At 43.3% G+C, this 22,605-nt stretch overlaps 1 long non-coding RNA gene and 1 pseudogene across 1 annotated transcript in view; one reads left to right on the top strand and one right to left on the bottom strand.

The window, feature by feature from the left end:
* LOC139007011 (uncharacterized) overlaps positions 1-22,605 on the top strand; it is a 57,787-nt gene that overhangs the window by 9,837 nt on the left and 25,345 nt on the right. The window lies entirely within an intron of this gene.
* On the bottom strand, positions 21,259-22,548 carry LOC139005427 (lactadherin pseudogene; annotated as a pseudogene).

The raw sequence follows: 22,605 nt of genomic DNA, 5'->3' as shown, positions 1-22,605 counted from the left end.
AGGTTGAGAACTGCTGGTTTAGACTCTACAGCAAGCAACTCCTACCCTATATGGTGTGGCAGTGGCTGGAGCTGGGACAGTGGGGCTCAGAGAAAGGAGCCATTACCTGGAGGGCGGGAGGAAAGGAAATAATTTGAGGGAAGGTTTCTCAGACTGTAAGAGATGAGCTGGGCCATGAAAGTGAAGCAGAAATTTGCTGCCAAACTGAGGGGGAGAGGGTGGGGGGGGGCGAGGGTCAATTGGGGAAAAAGGAGACATAAAACTTTAGACAATTAAAAAAAATTTTTGCTGCCAAAGAAATAGTGTGTTTATATGTGTGAGTTTTAAAGAGAAATGCCTTATAAGCAGTAACAGACAAAGCATAGTGAGCAGGGACTCAAATACGACGTTGTTAAATCCGGTAAGAGCTGTGCTGATTCACTCTCCCTGGGGCCAGAGGTCCTCAGGGTGGCCTTTTTCTGAGAGGTGGGGAGAAAATAAGCAAGAATTGAGTCTCCACACCGTGGGAAGAGAAATTTCTATTTTCATTTGAAAGAGTAGAATAGGATGAATAATAGATGATAGAGAGAAGGGAGGAGGCCAAATTCTTACTTTTGTATTAAAAAAAGAATCCCACAATAAATTTTTAAAAGACAAAATCTGTCCTTTTTTAGAAGAATGGATAAATAAATTGTGGTATAGTCATATAATGGAAAGCTATTTAGTAGTGAAAATTAATGAGCTACATTATCATCAACATGGGCCAATCTTAGAAATATAAGGTTAAGTGACAATAGCATGTTTAGAAGACTAGTATGAAAGGATTTTTATAAAGTTCAAAGACAAGGAAAACTAAGCAGTATGTTGTTTAGGAATGCATACAGATGTGCAGTAAATCATATAAAAATAAATCATAAATCAATATAGAAGAAAGTAAAAGATGAAGTTTATGATAGTGGTTACCTCTGGGGTGGGGGGACGGTTGGTAAGAGCTTGTGAGAGGAAGGACTCATGTGAAACATCAATAATATTGGTAATATTCTAGTTCTCATGTTGGTGGAGGACTCATGGATGTTTAGTTATTTTACTTTATAACTTTACTAGAAGCCTGGTGCACGAATTCATGCACGGGTGGGGTCCCTCAGCTTAGCTGGTGATTGGGACCTATTGGAACCGTCTCGCCCAGTCCCGATCGGGGCCGATGGGGGCTGGCTGGGGAGGGACCGTGGGAGGGCTCCATGGTGTGTCCGGCCCATCTCACCCAGTCCTGATTGGCCAGACCCCAGCATCAAGCTAACCTACTGGTCAGAGCATCTGCCTTCTGGTGGTCAGTGCACGTCATAGTGACTGTTTGAGCAGTTGACCAAAAGGTCAACCGATGGGTCGGACACTTAGCATTTTAGGCTTTTATATACATAGATAAGCAGGCCTGGCTTATCATAGGGCGAAGTTGCACTTCACTTGGGTGGAACCTACTCTGCAAATCAGGACAGCTCTGATCTCCCTACTTACAAGCGTTTAATCCAGGATTATCAAAAGAAGTTTAAAGCCAGCAACACTGATGCATATGAATTAGCTTCTTGGAAAGGATGACTCTTTTTTTGCAAGAACCAACAGGAAGACTCTTTAAAAACTCAACTATTTGTGGAACATCTTTACTTTTTAACTCAAGAAAAGGACCAAATTAACAACTCTTTTATAGAGGTGAGATTTGAGAGATAAACTTGCTAAGACCTTAGTAAGCTATTATGTAAAGAAAATGTTGGCAGAGATGTATTAGGGCATTAATATGAAAGCGAGTAAGGAAAACCACTAAGAACAAAATAGTAAATGTATCCTCGGCAGCAGGGGAGGAAAGGTTTGATGGCTGGGTGGTGGCTGGCAGAGGAATGTGGTGCGAAGGAGCAACGCAAAGGGTTATGAGCACAGGCTCTCCAGCAATGCCTGGGTTCCATTCTCGACGTTGCCATTGACTTGCTAGGTGATATTGTGCAAGCTACTCAACATTCCTTACATTAGTTTTCCCATTTACAAAATAATTACAGCATCTACACCACTGGGTTGTTGTGGGAGGAATCTGCACAGAAGGAAAATGCAAGATAACAACAGAGTGAATTACAAAGAAAGCAAAAGTTTAGCCAAGTGTTTGTGCCTCTTGCCAACTGCTCTCCCACCATGTCCTGCCCCTGGTTATTGAGAAAGTAAAAATTAACTTGAACTGAGAAAGTAAATTTCTGCCAAATTTTTGGCCAAATGTTTCTCCAAAGGATATGCTGCAACTGTGAATTGTCTTAATCACTTTCTTTGAGTAACTTCTGCATTTTCATTTATTGAGAAACTGTATTCTCTAAACGCATAAACTATTTAAAAAGTTGCTGATCAAAATTATATCAGGCCCTGGCCTGTGTGGCTCAGTTGGTTGGAGTGTTGTTCCATACACCGAAAGGTCGCAGGTTCAACTCCTGGTCAGGGCATATGCCCAGGTTGTGGATTTGATTCCTTGTCAGGGTGCATACGGAAGGCAACCAATTGAGGTTTCTCTCTCATATCAATGTCCCTCTCTCTCTCTCTCTCTCTCTCTCTCTCCCTCCCTCCCTCCCTCCCTCTTACCTTCTCCTTCCCTCTTGCTCCCTTCCTCTCTCTTTAAAGTGGAAAAAAACATATCCTCAGCTGAGGATTAAAAACACACACATTAAAATTATATCAGTAAGAATGCATATCCCATTCTTGCCTCTGAGTCACTATGACACAGAAGCAGCTTCAATACATGACTCAGATGCAGAGCTTCAAATAAGGGGTTGCTGGTCACATTGAACTTCCTAAGGAAACAGGGCCTATTATGTAGTCCACACCTGAGGTAGAGCCTTTTCACACATCGTGTCTGCTTGGAGCCTATCAGAATATCACGTCACTTCTACATTCTATGCAGACCTTTTCTTCTTCTCTATTTGGTGAGATGACCCATGGGTAGTCTTCCTCATGGCAATAGGTCAAAAGACCTGACTTTATTGGACTACAGGTTGTTTCAGGTCTCAGGCAGATTAACTTCAAGACTCTCTCTGGTGGGGTCTTTGCCCCTCGCCCCTCAGAGCATTTGTCCAGGATGCCAGGTTGATGCAGGGATGAAAGAGTAAAGACCTGCAAAGATAACTGAAGGGAATGTATCAAACTTATATGTGGGACTCGACTGCAGCTGGTCCTGCTGGTTTACTCCCTCCCTCCCAGGGGGCCTCAGATGGCCTGCTTTGGAGTTTCTTCCAGAAAAAAGTAATATTTGGCTCTCTCCTTAGAGTCCATCCTTGGTTAGGTTTACAAAGTCTCTGCTAATTCCTTGGGTTGCCCCCCAAATTCTCCTGACAGCTAATAGGAAGGAAATAACATCTAGAAAAACACATATCATGCCTTAGTGATCAGAATATAGATGTGATTTGATTGCCTGATTGTAAGACTCACATAGGGACACTTTTTGAATAATATAACTTCTTAAGAATTTTCCTGGATTTAGTGGGAAGTTTATAGAGATCAACAAATATATAAGGAAAAAGAGCTCATGAGAAAAAGAAGAACACAGCCCAAAGTTAGCAGAAAGACATAAATAACAAAGATCATAGCAGATAAGTAAAATAGAGACCAGACAAACAATAGAAAAGATAAAAAAATAGCTGATTTACTGAAAAGATAAAACAAAATTGACAAACCATTAGATAGACTAAGAAAAAAAAAGAAGTCAAATAAATCAGAAATGAAGGAAAATAAGTTATAACTGATACCACAGGAATACAAAGAATGATAAGAGATTACCGTGAACAACTATATGCCAACAAATTGGATAACCTAGAAGAAATGGATAAATTACTAAAAACATGCAACCTATGAAGTTTGAATCATGAATCAATAGAAAATCTAAATGAGTAAAGAGATTGAGTCAGTAATCAAAAACTCCAAAGAAAAGGCAAAAACTAGACGGTTTCCCTGGTAAATTGTACCCAACAATTAAAAAGGAATTAATGACAATCCTCAAATTCTTCCAAAGATTGAAGAGGAGGGAATAATCCCAAAATTATTCTGTGAGGCCAGTATTACCCTGATACTGAAGCCAGATGAGGACACTACAAGAAAAGAAAACTATAGGCCAATATCCCTGATGAATATACATGCAAAAATTCTCAACAAAATGTTAGCAAACTGAAATCATAGCACATTAAAAGAATGATACGCCATGGTCAAATTGGATTTATCCCTGAGATGCAAAGATGGTTCAATATATGCAAACCAATGAATGTGATACTGTACATTGAGAATGAAAGATAAATTTGAATGATTATCTCAATAGATGCAGGAAAAAACATTTGACAAAATTCAACATCCTTTTATGACAAATAACACTCAACACAATGGGTATAGATGGATCATACTTTAACATAATAAAGGTCACATAAAACAAGCCCACAATTATTATACTTAATGGTGAAAGACTGAAAGATGGAGAAGGAGATAGGAGATGATCAGGAGTTCAGTTCATTAAGGTTACATTTGAGAGTCTCCCTGATATTCAAGTGGAAATGTGGAGGAGGCTATTGGAAATTTGAGTCTGGAGCTCAGGAGAGAGGTATGGTTTGGAGATATAAGTGTATCCAACAATTGAGCCCTGAGGGTACTCTACATTAAGGATCTGGGATAAGTGAAGGTGTTAGGTAGGAAATTAGACCGGAGCGGCTTGGTGTGGCCTGCCCTGGGTTCTGGTGGGGCCCGGCCAACATTGCCTTCAGACTGCCTCTCTATGGGCAGCCCTGCTGTCAGCAGTTCCTGACAAAGGAGCCTGCTCTTGGCACAAGCACAAGTGCAGAGGAAAATGACATGACCTAATGCAACCTCACTAGGGCCCCAGCCCATTATAATAAAAATTGCATTGCAGTTTTAAAATATATATATATATTTTATTGATTTTTTACAGGGAGGAAGGGAGAGGGATAGAGAGTTAGAAACATCGATGAGAGAGAAACATCGATCAGCTGCCTCCTGCACACCTCCTACTGGGGATGTGCCCACAACCAAGGTACATGCCCTTTGACCGGAGTCGAACCCGGGACCTTTCAGTCCGCAGGCCGATGCTCCATCCACTGAGCCAAACCAGTTAGGGCTCGCATTGCAGTTTTGACTTGTCCCTCCCCCCACTTCCCCTGGAGGTTTTTCAGTATGCATTATGGGTAAGGGCACACAGAGAAGACACATAGTTATATAACCCTTTTCTGTCAGCCATCCTTGGATGCAAATGCAAGTCTCTACCCAGAAAATCCCTTCTTTAAACCAAATAACCCATGGAGTTCGGGGCCATTGCCTCTCTTGATTGTCCCTCTCCTGCTTGGAGTGTATTTTCAATAAATCCTACTTTGCTTTACTTTTGTTTTTGTTGGCCTTAAATTTTTTTCTGTGCCGATGAGAAGAACTGAGGTCCCAGCCAGGAACCCCAGTTGCTAACAAAAAAAGGGACCAGCAAAAGAAACGGAAAGAAAATATTGAGATAAGAGGAAATAAATGTCAAAAGTGTTGTCCCGGAAGTCAAGGGAAGCAGGTGTACCAAGACTTATTACCTAACTTAATTACAGTTTCGCTGTCCCCGAGAATGTGAGCCAACCTAGAGTTTCCTGCTCAACTCTAGTAGGTAATCTGCTGATAGATCTCTTCTGTTCCCCTTAGGAAGGCAACTTTACCTAAAACAATGCATTCTTTGCTAATAATTAACTTAACTTTCTCTCTGTCTCTGCCTTTAAAAACCTTTCCTTTTCTGCAGCTCCAGGGAGCTCCTCGCTATTTGCTGCTGATTCGTAACTTTTTCAATAAAGCCAATGTGACCTTTAAAATTTACTTAGTTGAATATTTGTTACTTAACAGTCCTTAAATAACCACTCCTAACATCAGTATTACCTTTTATAATAACTACTCCCCATATTTTCACTTTTTAGAACTTTGGTGTGTGTGTGTGTGTGTGTGTGTGTGTGTGTGTTTGACTAGGACAAAACGGTGACATCTACCACAATTTATGCCCTTGGCTCAAAACCCCAACAGAAGCTGCTTCCTGTAGGGAGCCTTATTCTCAAAAGGAAGAGAGCCAGGGATCAGTGGTTTGGCTGTGCCAGACGACGTCACACAGGGAGTGTTCACTGATTCTTTATTTTATTTTATTTATTTATTTTTTATTTATTAATCCTCACCTGAGGATATTTTTTTCCATTCTTTTTTTGAGAAAGAGTGGAAGGGAAGGAGAGAGAGAGAGGGAGGGAGGGAGGGAGAGAGAGAAACATTGATGTGAGAGAGACACATAGATTAGTTGACTCCTGCACGTGCTCCAACCTGGCTGGAATTGAACCTGCAACCCAGGTATGTGCCCTTGATTGGAATCAAACCGGTTTCCTCCTGGTTCATGGGTTGACACATAACCACTGAGCCACCAGCTGGGCTCATCATTCTCTTTATTTATATTTCTAGCTGATAAAGAATGTTCCACAAGCAGCAACATTCACCAAAGTGATATCAAAACAGGACATTGTGGCCCGGCTGGTGTGGCTCAGTGGTTGAGTGTTGACCAATGCACCAAAAGGTGGCTGGTTCGATTCCTGGTGGGGCACATGCCCGAGTTGCAGGCTTGATTCCCCAGTGTGGGGGGGGGGGGGGGGAGCATTCAGGAGGCAGCCAATGATTGTTTCTCTCTCTTCAATGTTTCTACCTGTCCCTTCTCCCTCTCCCTTTCTCTCTCTCCAAATATCAATAAAAACATTTTTAAATAAAACAAAAACTGGACATTGTGTTTCACCATAACTACTTCCAACCTACCGAAGCTGTTAAAGAACTGTGAACTTTGAGCAAATGAGCTATGTTATGTTAGATCCTCAATGGATCTAAATGAAGACTCTCTACTGACCAAAGGATAATGGAACTTGATTTAACCAATCATATATTGGCACAGGCTTCAATCCTTGATGCATAACCACAGTGAACTCATCCTTTTTAGCACATAAAGCTCTCTGACTTCTCTCTTTGTGAAGGTCCTACTGAATTTCTACACTGCTGTGTGTCCCATTACCTGAATTTTGTTCATCTTTCTAGAGACCTCTGTCCTTTTATCTCCATAGTAGTTTTTATAGTTTGTAATTCTATATCTATCTGGGTCTTTAATTATTTAATGTGTGTCTCCCCGGCAAAACCGTAAGCTCCATGAGAGCAAGAGCAGAGTCTATTTTGTCTCTAAAAAATTGTTGACTAAAAGAATAAAAAACTCACCACCACAAAACTGCTGTGTCAAAGGGATGAATAGTTTTTAGATTTTGGCTGTATGTTACTAGATTACTTTACAGAAATTACAAGTAAATGTATTGCATCAATAAAGCATCATTACTGAACAATGAGCAGAGGATGAGAGCAGAGAAGAGGGAATAAGGAAGGAAAGCTTCAATGGGAAACTGTAAGTCGGTCTAGAGAATAATAACAGCCCTGAATGGGAGGGGATGGAAGAAGGAGTAGAGAAGGGAGGAGACACTTGTAGAGAATACTATCATTCCAACAAGTAATTATTATAAAAATAGTGATTGAGAGATTTTATATTCTTTCTTCATACTAAGCCTTTGAAACCCAATGTGAATATTACATTGATTGCATGACTCAGTGGGCCTGACCACACTTCTTGTGCTTGATTGCTTCATGTGGCTCACAGCTGCAGTACTGGACAGCACAGTTGCACAGCCTGGCTCTGAGCCCTACAGCCTGTCTCCTCTCCGACAGTGGCCACCACTTGGAATACAAGACCATCCTCTTGCCCTGTACTCTCCCACCTGCCAATATTGTTTGTACCTTTTATATTCTCCTGCTCATTAATATGCTTCTGCTCATATTAATGTGTTACTACAGGTCTAACCATTTTTCTTTATAATGGATTGCCAGTTGTATCTCAAGGACAGAAGAATCTGCATGCAGCACATCCTCACAGCTGTCCACCTTCATACATGCTACTCTGCTGCTCTCTTGGGAGGAGGAAGAACCAGGGAAGATGTAGCTCTCTGCTTCAGTAGGTTCTCAGAGACCATGCCATATTTTAGTTCACAGATTCTCAGATTCATTGTCTCAAAAAACTCTTGGTGAGCACCTCTCAAGTCCCAGGCATAGTTCTGGGTGCGTAGGGATCATCCATACATAAAGCAAAGATCCTTGCCTCATGGAACTCTCATTATAGATCATACCAGTGCAGGATGACTGCTGAGAGAACGATTATTAAAATTCAAAGGGCTATCAGGTCTCTTAATAACCTAGTGTGAAAGATATGTGTAAGGTCATGGTTACAAACTTGAAAATCATACCTTATCAGTGGTCTATTTTAGACATAAATTCTCTTCCTTCCAGCCACTTTTATGTCTTAGTTTTCTAAAATTAAATAAGCTAATCATTAAATTAACTTAGCAAATAAACTAGTTAATTAAATTATTTAGTCGGCTTCCTCTAAACTATTAAAATACCCAGACTTACCTCTGCCCAGGTTCTCTGGCCATATCACCTGCATAACTCTGTGAAAGTCCTTTCCTAACATTTGCCTGGTTTTCTGACCCCTGTTCTGCCCATGATCAACCTCCCCTCCCCTGACCCTTTCCCTGGCTTTGGGGAAAGTAGGTCGAGTGTAGGAAGCCTGGCCTTGGGAATCAGAAAGGGCTTAGATCAGACGCCAGCTCTGCCTCCTCTGCTGTGTAACCATGGGCAAGGGTACCACTCAGCCTGTTTCCTTATCTCTTTAAGAATAATATTGCCCCATAGGTTTGTTCCAAGAGTTCAAAGAGAAGATAAACAAAGGTGCTCAGAAATAGGTCCTTCCTTCTCTCTCTGGAGGATGTTTAGTTAAGTTGTGCTTCAAAAATTCCAAAATGAACTTTTTGTCCCTGTGTCTTTCTTAGCAATTTTTTTAAAATTAAATCTTTATTGTTCAGATTATTACATTGGTTCCTCTTTTTTCCCACCATAACTCCCCTCCACCCAGTTCCCACCCCACCCTCCGCCCTCACTCCCCACCCACTGTCCTCATCCATAGGTGCACGATTATTGTCCAATCTCCTCCCGCACCCCCCACACCTTTCCCCCCGCCCCAAGAATAGACAGTCCATTCCCTTTCTATGTCCCTGATTCTATTACAATCACCAGTTCATACTGTTCATCAGATTATTTATTCACTTGATTTTTATATTCACTTGTTGATAGATGTGTATTTGTTGTTCATAATTTGTATCTTTACCTTTTTCTTCTTCTTCCTCTTCTTAAAGGATACCTTTCAGCATTTCATATAATACTGGTTTGGTGGTGATGAACTCCTTTAGCTTTTTCTTATCTGTGAAGCTCTTTATATGACCTTCACTTCTGAATGATAGCTTTGCTGGATAAAGTAGTCTTGGTTGTAGCTTCTTGGTACTCATCACTTTGAATATTTCTTGCCACTCCCTTCTGGCCTGCAAAGTTTCTGTTGAGAAATCAGCTGACAGTCGTATGGGTATTCCCTTGTAGGTAACTGATTTTCTTTCTCTTGCTGCTTTTAGTATTCTCTCTTTGTCTTTTGCTCTTGGCATTTTAATGATGATGTGTCTTGGTGTGGTCCTCTTTGGATTCCTTTTGTTTGGGGTTCTATGTGCTTCCTGGACTTGGAAGTCTATTTCTTTCACCAGGTAGGAGAAGTTTTCTGTCATTATTTCTTCAAATAGGTTTTCAATATCTTGCTCTCTCTCTTCTTCTGGCACCCCTATAATTCGGATGTTGGTACGCTTGAAGCTGTCCCAGAGGCTCCTTACACTGTCTTCGTATTTTTGGATTCTTTTTTCATTTTGCTTTTCCGGTTGGGTGTTTTTTGCTTCTTCGTATTTCAAATCTTTGGCTTGATTCTTGCGATCCTCTGGTCTGCTGTTGGGAGTCTGTATAATATTCTTTATTTCAGTCAGTGTATGCTTAATTTCTAGTTGGTTGTTTATCACAACATCGAGGGTCTCACTAGATTTCTTGAAGATCTCAATACATTTATCAGCAGTCTCACCAGTCTTTTCGAGGGCCTTACTAAATTTATCGGCGGCTTCTAGACAGTTCTTTAAAGACCTTAAAAGTGTGGTTTTGAACTCTTATCCTGCAGTTTGCTGTCCTCCATTTCTGTCATTTGTGTCCTGTTTCTTTGTCTCGGCATTTTTATGCTTCACTGTGTCGATAGGGTGCCTTTCTGTGCTAAGTGTCCCAATTACCTGAGGTAGACACTCTTGGTGCACCCCCTTGTGGGCTTTGTGCACAGTCTTGTTGTAGTTAAGCCTTGATTCTTGTAGTTATCACTGGGAGGAATTGACCTCCAGGCCAATTGGCTGTGAGAATCAGCTGTGTCTGCAGTGGGAGAACTTCTGTGCTGGAGACACCCCTCTGGGGCAAGACTTGCTTCAGTGGGGCTTTGGTGCTCACTGAGTCTGCCCCCTGAGTGTGTCCTTTATGTTTCCAAGGAGCTGCAAACTGGATGGTCCCACTCTGACCTCTGGGCTTCCTGGCTCCTGGATCTCTAGGGAGGTGCTAATCTAGCCTTTGCCTGAGGCTATCCAGCAAAAGCCTCTGTGCAGGGCTTGGGCAGGGCGGGTCCCACGGGATCAACAGGGCGGGGCTAGGAGTTATGGTTGCTCTCAGTCTTGCCCTCAGAGGCTCTGCTTCTCAGTGTCTCGGTAATCGCTGCAAGCCCCTCGGAGAGAAAGCTGCCCTAGGGTTCTGACTGATGCCAGACAGTCCCACTTCTCCCATATGAGTCTGGGTCCCTAGAGACTCGCCCGGAACTGGAGCTCAGAGCCTGAGACTCCCTCCTATTTGAAAACGACAACCGCGCCCTCAGCCGCCAGCCTGCTCTACATGCACTCCGCACCTTAGTATTTTACTTCCGCACTGCGCCTCCTCTGAGTCTAGGTATGCTTTTCTCTTTCCTTCTAGTTGTAGAATTTCCACTCAGCCAGCCTTCCTGTGGTTCTGGGTGATGTCCGTTCCGTCTTTTAGTTGTATTTTTGAAGTGGTTGTTCGAGGCAGCTAACTCCGGTGTTTACCTATGCCGCCATCTTGGGTGTCTCCCCTAACCCACGGAGTTTTATAAACTGCCTCTTAGCAATTTTTAATTGTTGTACTCATCACACCATGTCCAGTTTTTAAAAATACTTAGCTCATGTGGTAATGCCTTGGGATAGGTGTCCCTTATTATTCCTAGTTACTGGTGTGAAAACTGAAACTGAGAGAGGCTCACTTTTCAGAATTCTGAGAACCCCTGGCTAAGGGCAGGACAGGTCTCCTGACCCCAATTCCAAGGTTGTCTAAATGGGTAAATAAGAACAAGTTTCTGACATCGAAAACTTGTTCATTTGATGTCTCACTCAGGACTGATCTTCAATATTTCTGAGAGAAAATAATGTCTGTGTTGGAATTATTGCTATGTTTGGAGATCTGGGAATTTGCTGTTTTGGAAAATACATTCATCCTATCAGAAATATTCCACTTTCCAAATCAGAGCATCATGATTTCTTGCTGTCTTTGATTGCAGCTGGCCTGGGCCTAACCAACCGGACAGTTACACATGAAACTTTTGTCACCACTGTGGTACCTTTCTTTTCAATGGTCCTAAAATCAAGCCATTATAAATAGATGGCCAGGGTCCTAATAAGTTGGAAGATTTCCTATGCACATGAATATCACTGGCATACAAATAGTGTGCAAAAAGAATCAAATGAGTGAGTGTATGATAAGTATAGTGATTTCATAGCTCCGAACAGCAGGGCATTTATCCTCAGGGATCTGATGACAGAATATACACAACTTCTCCTTTCTTCCAATACACATTTATACATAGACACACATATAAAACATGTATATATGTTCCCTAGCCTGTTCACTGAAAGGGTCTGGGAAGAGAGTGACACAATAGAAATAGCAGTCAGGACACCTAGCAGTCAGATCTTGACTTCTAAATACCATTCTCCACGAAAAGGAAACAGGGCTACTTGGAGAAATGGTTGATTCCAGGACAGGTGCTGGGGATGTACAAGATGAGCTTGGAACATCTTGTTGAAGCAGAAAGGAAGAAATATCTCTGGAAATTTCCTCTGATACTGCATTTGTGCCAGAGATGCTTGGATCCTGTGGGCCAGTCCCCACCAGGCAGCTGCTTCCTGAAACCACTGCTGGGAGGAAATGCCCCAGAAAGGATGGAGGCTGGTCCATAGGAGGCCAGTCTGTAATCAGAAGGGCTGTAGGTAAAAGACCAAAGACTTCCTGAGATCTTTGGGCCTCAGAGGGTAAGCCCCACACACTGTCCAGTTGCTTCTGCAGCAGCGCCATCCCAAGTGTTAGGTTTCAGTTTGGGTGAGACCGTACCTCATCTGGTTTATGGGGAAAGACACAACCAGCCCCATGTGGGGTGAAGAAGGAGCAGGAATGGGAGAGAGGATTCAAGGTGGGCCTGAGGTAGACCTGAGCCAGAGCTTTGGGCTTAGCTAGGGGCAGAATTTGTGGTAAGGGGGGAAGCTGAGCTTCAAGGTATGGCAGCTCAGGAGTTGGGGAAGCAATAGGGATTCTTCAGCTGCCTTTGAACTCGGAAAGTCATGAGAGAGTACTGTGAATAAGATAAAGGGAAACTTGTTTGGGAAACAGCTATAAGACACCAGACGAGAGCTACCAAGGACTAACTGTACAGACAGAGGAGACTCCCAGAGGGCTGGCCTCATTCCTGCTGCAAATGTTTCCCCTCAAGGTCTTGGGGTCACAGCGCTGCTGAGAATTGTGCTGCTGTCTGGTTTGCCTTTCCTCCTTCAGAAGGGATGTGATCCATTGTGATAATTGTGAAAACTATCGGTAAAGATGATGAAGGAAATAATATCAAAAGAAACCCACCACCTAATGGCAACGGCTGTTAACATTTTAGTGTACATCCTTTTTGTTTCTTCATCCCTCTGTAAACATTTAAAAAAATCAAAATGTGATCATATGGTACATATGAATTTAAAAATATATATATATTTTATTGATTTTTTACAGAGAGGGAGAGGGATAGAGAGTTAGAAAGATCAATGAGAGAGAAACATCGATCAGCTGCCGCCTGCACACTCCCCAACTGGGGATGTGCCCGCAACCAAGGTACATGCCCTTGACCAGAATCGAACCTGGGACCTTTGAGTCCGCAGGCTGACCCTCTATCCACTGAACCAAACTGGTTAGGGACATACGAATTTTATGACCATCTTTTTTTTTCTTTTCATTTAACAGTCATAATCATTTCTATGCCATTAACGTTTTTCTCTAATAATGCTGATGATCACATATGATTCCATTACATGTATAAACCACAATTTTTACCTGGATGAACATCAAGCGATACTATCACACTGTTGTTTAAGATCCATTTCTTTCTTTTTTTAAAAATATATTTTTTTATTGATTTCAGAGAGGAAAGGAGAGGGAGAGAGAGATAGAAACATCAGTGATGAGAAAGAACCATTGATTGGCTGCTTCCTGCATGCCTCCCACTGGGGGTCAAGCCCACAACCTGGGCATGTGTCCTTGAACAGAATCAAACCTGGGACCTTTTAGTCCATAGGCTGATGCTTTATCCACTGAGCCAGACCAGCTAGGGCTCCTTCCAGGTTTCTTGATAATGCTTATGTTTACACTTAGAAACCTGGTTCATGAATTTGTGTATGGGTGGGGTCTGGCTGGCCTGCCGGCCCCCATTGGGGCAATCAGGCAGGGGCAGGCAGGGGGAGGGGCCTCTGGTGGTTGGCGGGCCGGCCCTGTCCTCTGGTCGAACTCCCGGTTGAGGGGGCAATTTACATATTAGCTTTTTATTATATAGGATAGTTGAATTCATACTTATATTTACACAGTTGAGTTTTATATTCTGCTTTTTTTTTCACTTAACATAAGCAACTTTCTATTTTAATCCCTTTTTTATGCCATGAATGGCTGTGTAATAGGTTATTAAGTAAAATAATTTTTAACTACTGTGGAACATTTATGTGTTTGTCAACTTTCCACTACATACACAATGGTTCAGTGAACATTTTTGTTCAAAAGGCATCTTAAAATCTCCACTTATATATTTTGAAAGTATGGATTACAGGAAGTGAAAATGCTAATGCAAATAGTAAAACATTAGGGACTTTGATGAGTTTCCCAGAATACTTTTTAAAAAAATTTTTTTAGTTCAAGCTGGTTTTTGTTTTTTAAATATTTTATTGATTTTTTACAGAGAGGGATAGAGAGTTAGAAACATCAATGAGAGAGGAACATAGATCAGGTGCCTCCTGCATTCCAGTCAAGGGCATGTACCTTGGTTGCGGGCATATCCCCAGTGGGGCGTGTGCAGGAGGCAGCTGATCGATGTTCCTCTCTCATCGATGTTTCTAACTCTCTATCCCTCTCCCTTCCTTGCTGAAAAAATCAATAAAAAATATATTTTTAAAAAAATTGTTATTTTTAAAATCACAATCATGTATACATTTTTATTTTTAAAGGTGGAACATGAAAAATAACCAACTGTTACTTGATATGTATTCTTCTAACTTAAAAAAATAATTTTATTTTTAAAATTTATCTTAAAAAATAATTTTACATTCATACATACATTCCTCCCCCCAAAATATATACATTAATCTTTTAAACTGTACTCTCTGTTTTAAGAAAAGCTACCGTGACAAGAACACCTACAGCTTGATGGAAAGTCTCCTCTTCCTTGAACACGTTTACTGGGGACATTAGTCAGAACTCTTGTTTACCAGCGACGGAAATCCAACTCCAGGTGGCTTAGGCAAAAGGAAAACGTATTGGCTCATGTGATTGGGAAACTCAAGGTGAAGGGACATTGGGCACACAGCAAGGACACAAAACAGGTACGCATCTAGGCCAGCGCTCAGTGCAACCCCACCCAGAGCAGTGGGAGTAAAAACAGCAGTGCTAGCAAGATACCCACAGATTGGCAACACACAGCCACATGAAAGGAGGGTGTGATAAACATCTACCAAGAAGAGATTTTGCAAATTCTAGCTAGTGTCCCACAGAACTAGTTTTTGGTCTGCTGAGTAAGGCTTCCTGACACTGTGCAATTCTAGTTAGCAAATCGAAGGGTTGGGTTCCCAGCTCTGCCCAGAACCATTCCTGTGCAAATAGAATGGAGAAACCATGGGTATAACTCTAGCAGATAATATTTTGTTCAAAGATAAAACATGGAAGGAAGAAAATGCCCGGATAGATTTAGGACCTTAACCTGCGTCATCAGGACACTGTCACTTCATTTCTTGGTTCTGCTCTTTCTGTGCTGTCATTCTCAGTCAAGCTCTCCACTTGAGGTGGTCAGGATGGGCCCTGGTTAGGCCTAAATTTTACTAGCATTGCAAGTTTCCGAATAGTTTCAGCATAAGTCCCAGGATTGATTCTCATTGGTTTGGCTTGGGTCAGGAGCCTATCCCTGAACCAATCATTGTGAACAAGGGCTAGAAATTAATATTCAGTTTCTCCTTTTTTTATAGTTAAATTATTGTTCAGCATTAGGCATACTACTGCTCAGTTAGAAGAATCATTTTCTTGGCTCCCTTCATAATATGTGGCCTTATTAAATCCTGAGTAATGGTATGTTAGCTGAAGTAATTGTGCAACTTACAATTCACAATCCTAAAGGAAAGGAATATGTCCTCCTTTTCCCTATTTTTCCCTTTCTGTTGGTTGGAATAAAGACTTAATGATGATCATACTGGACCATGAGAACAAGGGCTACACTTAGAGATGGTAAGGCAACAAGGTCTAAGGAGCTAGGATTCCTGATATCTTGGAGCTGCCATGCCATCCGGGACTGTTTATGCTCAAACTACTGCAGAGAGAGAAATAATTATCTTAATTAAACTGCAAACTGATACTTTAGGTACTTGTTTTGTAAGCCAGTTTACTCTTGAACTGTGCAACTGCTAAGTATTGGTTAGGGTAGATAATTGACCTCCTCTACGAGTATTTGATCACCCAATTTATTTGTACAGTTGAGAAGGCTTCCACCTGCCACTTGCACTTGCAATTTTGGATTCTCTCATACTATAGGCATATATTTTTAATTCTTTATTCATTAGTTTTCTGTTTTCATTTCTAAAGTAGCTATTTGATGAAACTAACTTTTTTCTTTTTTATTGAGATTTAATTCACATACCATAAAATTCACTCATTTAAAGTGTACAATTCAATAGTTTATGCAACTATTACCACTACCTAACTCCAGAACATTTTATCATTCCAAAAAGAAACCCTGTACCCATCAGTAGACACTCCTTATTCTCCCCTTCCATCAGCCCCTGGCAATCACTAATTTTTCTGTGTCTACGGCTTTGCCTATTGTGAACATCTATACTAATAAAGAGCTAATATGCTAATGGTCGGGACGCCATAACGTGTCGGGGCAGAAGTGGGGGGGTGCCCGGAGGAGGCGGGACCATTCTATGCCGGGGAGGGCGGGGGTGAGAGCCCATAGCGCCCCCCTCACCAGTCCTTCACCACCCACTGCTTGCACTCAGAGCACCCCGTGGCCCACCTGTAGGGGAAGGAACACAGCGCAGCAGGCGGGAGGCTTCCAGGCTCTCCTCCTGCGCGGTGATGGGGTGGAGCTGCCTTGTTGCTCCGGAGATGGGGTGGAAGCAGAAAGGCACCCGTAGAAGGCTGGACCAGCTTGAGGTGACTCGAGGGACTGAGGGCAGGGCTTGAAGCAGCCAGAGAAGGCCAGAGGGTTTCAGGGCTGGGCCAGGTACACTGGAGCTCTGTGTGGACAGGTTCAGGTGTCAAGGCAGGGCTGCAGGTTGGGGAGGCGGGGGGCGGGGGACGCCACGCAATTTTGCGTGCTGGGCTCCTAGTTTCATATAAATGGGATCATATAAGGTATGACATTTTGTGTCTGGCTTCTTTCACTTAGCATATTTTAAAGTTCATCCATGTTGTAGCATATATCAGTACTTAATTCCTTTGTATGGTTGAATAATATTTCATTGTATAGTTATATCACACTTTAAAAATCTCCCCATCAGTTGATGGACATTTGGGTTGTTTGTACTTTTTAGCTGTTATGAATACTGCTGATATGAACATTTGTGTATAAGTTGTTGTGTGAACTTGTTTTCAGTTCTCTTAGATATATAACTAGAAGAAGAATTGCTGGGTCATAAGGTAACTCTATGTTTTCCGTTTTGGGGAACTGCCCAACTGGTTTCCAAAGCAGTTGTACCCTTTGGCAAAACCTAAATTTGCATATTTTTATGGCATTTAATTTTATAGGCAGTTAAGCATTATTTGGTTTTGTATTTCATCCCTGATCTAGATAATGGTTGACAGAATATTTTAATATATATTCTGTGGTTGGGCATTTTCCTATTCTGCTCTTATAACCATAGAACCAGCTCAAACTGTTCTATCCTATTTTTTAAAAATACATTTTTATTGACTTCAGAGAGGAAGAGAAGGGGAGAGATAGAAACATCAATAATGAGAAAGAATCATTAATTAGCTGCCTCCTGCACGCCCCACACCGGGGATCGAGCCCACAACCCTGACATATGCCCAGACCGGGAATCAAACTGGGACCTCCTGGTTCATAGGTCGATGCTCAATCACATCGGACAGCCAGGCAGGTCCTATCCTATTTTTAACAAAACCCAGAACCAGAGTTTACACCACTTTATGAGTAACATTTGTGAACCCTTAACTGCTCCCCACCATGGAACCAAAGGACCAGGACATGACAGGGACCTGAGCACTGGAACCCTCTCAGAATCGAAGGGTCTGTTGTCCAGGAATGTCTGGTGTTGAAAACCCTTAAAATTCGGCCCTGAACCGTGGGTTGGAGAAATAGATTTGAGCCTGCCTCCTGTCTCCTTGCCCGTAGACTCACAAATAAAGCTTTCTCTTTTCTCAAAAGCGGATATCATAATATAGGCTTCTGTGTGCATTGGGCAGGGAGTCCTGGCTCAGTCACACTTTTCATTTTAACACATTGTACAAGTGAAATGCGCTGCCTTTAAAATTTTGGAGTGCATCTTTGTGTTCCAGTATATGACCAGACTTGTGACATTCATATCTTCTTGGTAATCAAATTTCTTTATCCTATTTGTCAGTTATTTATTGTAATGTATAACTTGTGGGCATAAAACAAAAAAGAACCCTATAGTGTATAACAGATTCTTCATTAAAATTTTTGCTTCCTAAATAACATTTAAAAAAATATATATATTTTATTGGTTTTTTACAGAGAGGAAGGGAGAGGGATAGAGAGTTAGTAACATTGACGAGAGAGAAACATCAATCACTTGCCTCCTGCACGCTCCCTACTGGGGATGTGCCTGCAACCAAGGTACATGCCCTTGACCGGAATAGAACCTGGGACCCTTCAGTCTACAGGCAGACACTCTATCCACTGAGCCAAACCGGCTCCGGCTGCTATTTTAATTTTTGACTTCTTGATTTACTTTATAAATTTTATAATTTCTTAATCTTTTAGCTGTTGGTATTGAGCAATCTTTTATTTTTAATTAATTGCATTATTTATTGTTAAACAGTAGTTCTGGTTTTTAAATATTTTTCCAGCTTTATTGAGATATAATTGCCGTATAACATTGTGTATGTTAAAGTGTATAATGTGATATTCATGGATAATGTGAAAGTAAGGTAAATTAGGTAAGTTTGTATCCTTTGACTGACATCTCCCCATTCTCCATCCCCTGGCAACCACCGTTCATTCTACTCTCTATTTCTATGAATTTGGCCTTTTTAGATTCCACATATAAATGAAAGAATACAGTATTTGTCTTTGTCTGACTTATTTCACTTAGCATCATGCCCTGAAGGTCCATCTATGTTTTCATGAATGACAAGATTTCCTTCCTTTTTTACAGCTAAATAATATTCCATTTGTATATGTATCTCTCTCTCTCTCTCTCTATACATGTGTGTGTGTGTGTGTGCGTGTGTGTATGTTTATATATATTCTCACATTTTCTTTATCCATTCATTCACTGATGGACACTTAGGTTGTTTCCATGTATTGGCCATTATGAAAATGCTGCAATGTATAATGGCATAAATATATCTCTACATGATAGTGATTTCATTTTATTCAGATACTAGAGGCCCGGTGCACAAAAATTTGTGCACTGGTGGGGGGGGGGTCCCTCATCCTGGCCTGTGCCCTCTTGCAGTCTGGGACCCCTCAGGAGATAACGACCTGCTGGCTTAGGCCCGCTCCCCGGGGGATCGGGCCAAAGCTGGCAGTCAGACATTCCTCTGGCAGCTCGGGAGCCCTCGGGGGGTGTCCACTTGCCAGCGGGGAGCAGGCCTACGCTGCAGTCGGACATCCTTAGTGCTGCTGAGGAGGCAGGAGAGGCTCCCGCCACCACCGCTGTGCTGTCAGCTGTCAGCCTGGCTTGTGGCTGAGCAGAGCTCCCCCTGTGAGAGCGCACTGACCACAAGTGGGCATCTCCTGCATTGAGCATCTGCCCCCTGGTGGTCAGTGTGTGTCATAGTGACCAGTCATTCCCAGTCATTCTACTGTTAGGGTCAATTTGCATATTACCCTTTTATTATATAGGATAGAGGCCTGGTGCACGGGTGAGGGCCAGGTGGTTTGCCCTAAAGGGTGTCCCGGATCAGGGTGGGAGTCCCACTAGGGTGCCTGGCCAGCCTGGGTGAGGGGCTGAGGGCTGTTTTCAGGCTGGTCATGGCCACGGACTGGAAGCAGGTATCTGGGATTTATTTATCTTCTATAATTAAAACTTTGTAGCCTTGAGCGGAGCTCAGAGCTGGCCAGGGCAGGTGGGAAGCTCCTGCTCACTCCAGCTCCATGGCTGCCGCCATCTTTGTGATGGAATGACAGAGTGAGGGTGTGATGGTTAATTTGCATATTACTCGTTTATTAGCTAGGATATGCCCAGAAGTTGTCTTGCTGAATCATATGATAGTTTTATTTTTAATTTCTCTAAGAAACTCCATACTGTTTTCCATAGTGCTGCACCAATTTACATTCTTACCAACAATGCACAAGTGTCCCATGTTCTCCACATTTCACTAGCACTTGTTTCTTGTCTTTTTTATAATAGCCATTTTAACACGTATGGGGTGATATTGTGGTTTTGATTTGTATTTCCTTGATGATTAGTAATGTTGGCCACCTTTTCATATACCTGCTGGCCATCTGTATAGCCTCTTTGGAAAAATGCCTATTCAGATCCTCTGCTTATTTTTAAATTGGATTTTGTTTTTTGCTACTGAGTTGTATGAGTTCCTTATATATTTTGAATATTAACCCCTTATTAGATAGATATATGGTTTGCAAAGATTTTCTCCCATTTTGCAGGTTGCCTTTTCATTTTGTTAATGATTTCTTTGCTGTGTAGAAGCTTTTCAGTTTGATGTTTTAGTTTTTTTGTGTGTGTGTCATATCCAAAAAAGCTGTTGTTGAGACCAATGTCAAGGAGCTTTTTCCCTATGTTTTTGTCTTAGAATTTTAAGGCTTTAATTTTAAGTCTTAAATTTAAGTCTTTAATCCTTTTTTCCCCCCAAAATATATTTTGGAAGCTGCCTGTGCACTCAGCCCTCCTCCCCCAAGCCCATCCACTTCCTCCTGTCTGTCCACAGACCCATCCCACCCCCTTCTGTCTTTCTAGGCTGCAGCTCAAGGGTCAAGAGGTCAAGAGGGGTCTCCAGGGAGGTGGGTGGGGTGTGTCAGAGGGCTGGGTGGCTGCATTAGGAATGGCAGCATGGTGCCGCCAGGCTGATCGGCAGGGGACTGTTATCTCCAGCCTGGCACCTGGGGGCCTTCCTCCAGGGCCATGGGAACATGGGGGTGGGAGGTAGGCTATTGGTGACAGAGGTTGGAATTGGGGATCTGGAGAGGTGCACATAACCCACACCCCCAGCTTTGCTCTTACCTGTCCATCCCAGACCTACTCAACTCCCACAGCACGTAAGATAATAGGTTAGATTGCCTCAGCCTTTTGGCGAAGACCAAGTGTAGAAAATGGGATGGCATGAGGGCTGGGTGCCAGGGGCAGGTGGGAGGTGGGGCAGGCATGTGGGAGGTGAGGTGTGAGGAGGACAGAGGAAGGGAGAGGTGACTGACCCTCCCACCCCCTGCACTACAATCAGGAGGGTGGTGGGTGGAGGAGGCAGCAGGACCACAGAAGGTCAGGAGAACCAGGAATGGGGCACATACCCCATGGCCATCCAGTCCATTGGCTGGACCTATGAGCATCCCAGCAGCTCCACACACAGGGTGATTCGGTTGTGCCAGGCCACAGGCAGGATCGCAGAAAGCCGGCCAGAAAGGGCATCTCGAACATGTTCTTCTTGTGGGAATTATTGTCAAAGTTGCCTGGAAGATCTTCTGCCTTCACCCCCCAGTCCTTATACTCGGTCCGGTTCCAGTCATCATTACTGTTGCCACCTTGTAGGCTGTCACGTACTGGATGCTGCCGCGGTCTTGGGCCCCCTGCGTGATGATACGGGTCACTTGTTTCTGAGAGCCAAAGTCGATCTGCAGCACTCGGAGGCAGGGTTTCTCTCAGCGGTCCAGGTGTTGAACTTGCCCTGCTGGTCCAGCCGCGGGAAGTAGGGATACCAGCTGAAGGAATTCAGGCTCCAGGTCTTGTAGATCCTGGAGGCCGTAATCTGCTTGTCGGTGATGAATTTGTCCTTCAAGGGGTTTCATCACATCCTGCATTCAACTCACAGCCAAAGAGCTCAAAGCAAAGGGTGCAGCCCCGATGGCAGCTAATGGGCACCAGCCTCACATACTGCACCTCTTGAGGGAAGTCAAACATGTTGGCCTTCAGGACACTGTTGTCCACATTACCCATAAATACCTTGTCTCCTGAGTTCCTGTCCTCCTGGATGAACTTGAACGTTTTCCTGTCCAGGCTGTAAGCCACCTTGAACATCTTCACGTACTCAGCTCTGCTTGCGCAGCTGGTGCCCTGCATCACCACGCCGGTCACATGCATCTTACCCAGCAGGTTCACCTGGATCCAGGGGTTCCTATCGTAGTTGCTGGCTGCCTAGGCATTGACAAGGCCCGAGCGGTGCAGGCGGGCCAGGGCCGGGGCCCAGCGCTGCAAAGCCATGAAGCCCAAGTGCACGGATGAGGGGGAGATCTGCCAGTTGGCGATGGCCCTGGTCTCCATGCCCAGTGGCATGGTGCACCTGCTCTCGCAGTGGATGCTCGTGTAGTCTTGTGGGCACTTGCAGACGTACTGTGTGAAGACATTGCCACGGTGTGCCTCCTCCCCAGGCACCTGGCATTCAGCATCATTGTGGCAGGGGTTTGGGAAACGGATCTTTCTCAGTCTCATTGCAAATGGGTCCCATAAAGCCTTCGGGGCAGAGGCAGTAGAAGGGGAGCTCTTACTGTCCCGACAGGCGGGTCCCACCATTCAGGCACTCGATGGAGTCACAGAAGTCACCGGGGCCTGCGAAGAGGCCCGAGGCGCAGAGCTGCAAGCCGCAGAGCGCGGCCAGCAGGCGAGGGCCCGGCATGCTGCGCACAAGTGGGGGACCTGGCGCGGAACTGAAGATCGGGCCATGCAGACAGCA

The sequence above is a fragment of the Myotis yumanensis genome, unplaced genomic scaffold (genome assembly GCF_028538775.1).
Source record: "Myotis yumanensis isolate MYYU_CA2020_CCGP unplaced genomic scaffold, mMyoYum1.0.hap1 SCAF_3, whole genome shotgun sequence".
Taxonomy (NCBI): Eukaryota; Metazoa; Chordata; class Mammalia; order Chiroptera; family Vespertilionidae; genus Myotis; species Myotis yumanensis.
Note: the sequence above shows the minus strand (reverse complement) of the source record. Positions and strands in the feature narration are given on the sequence as shown.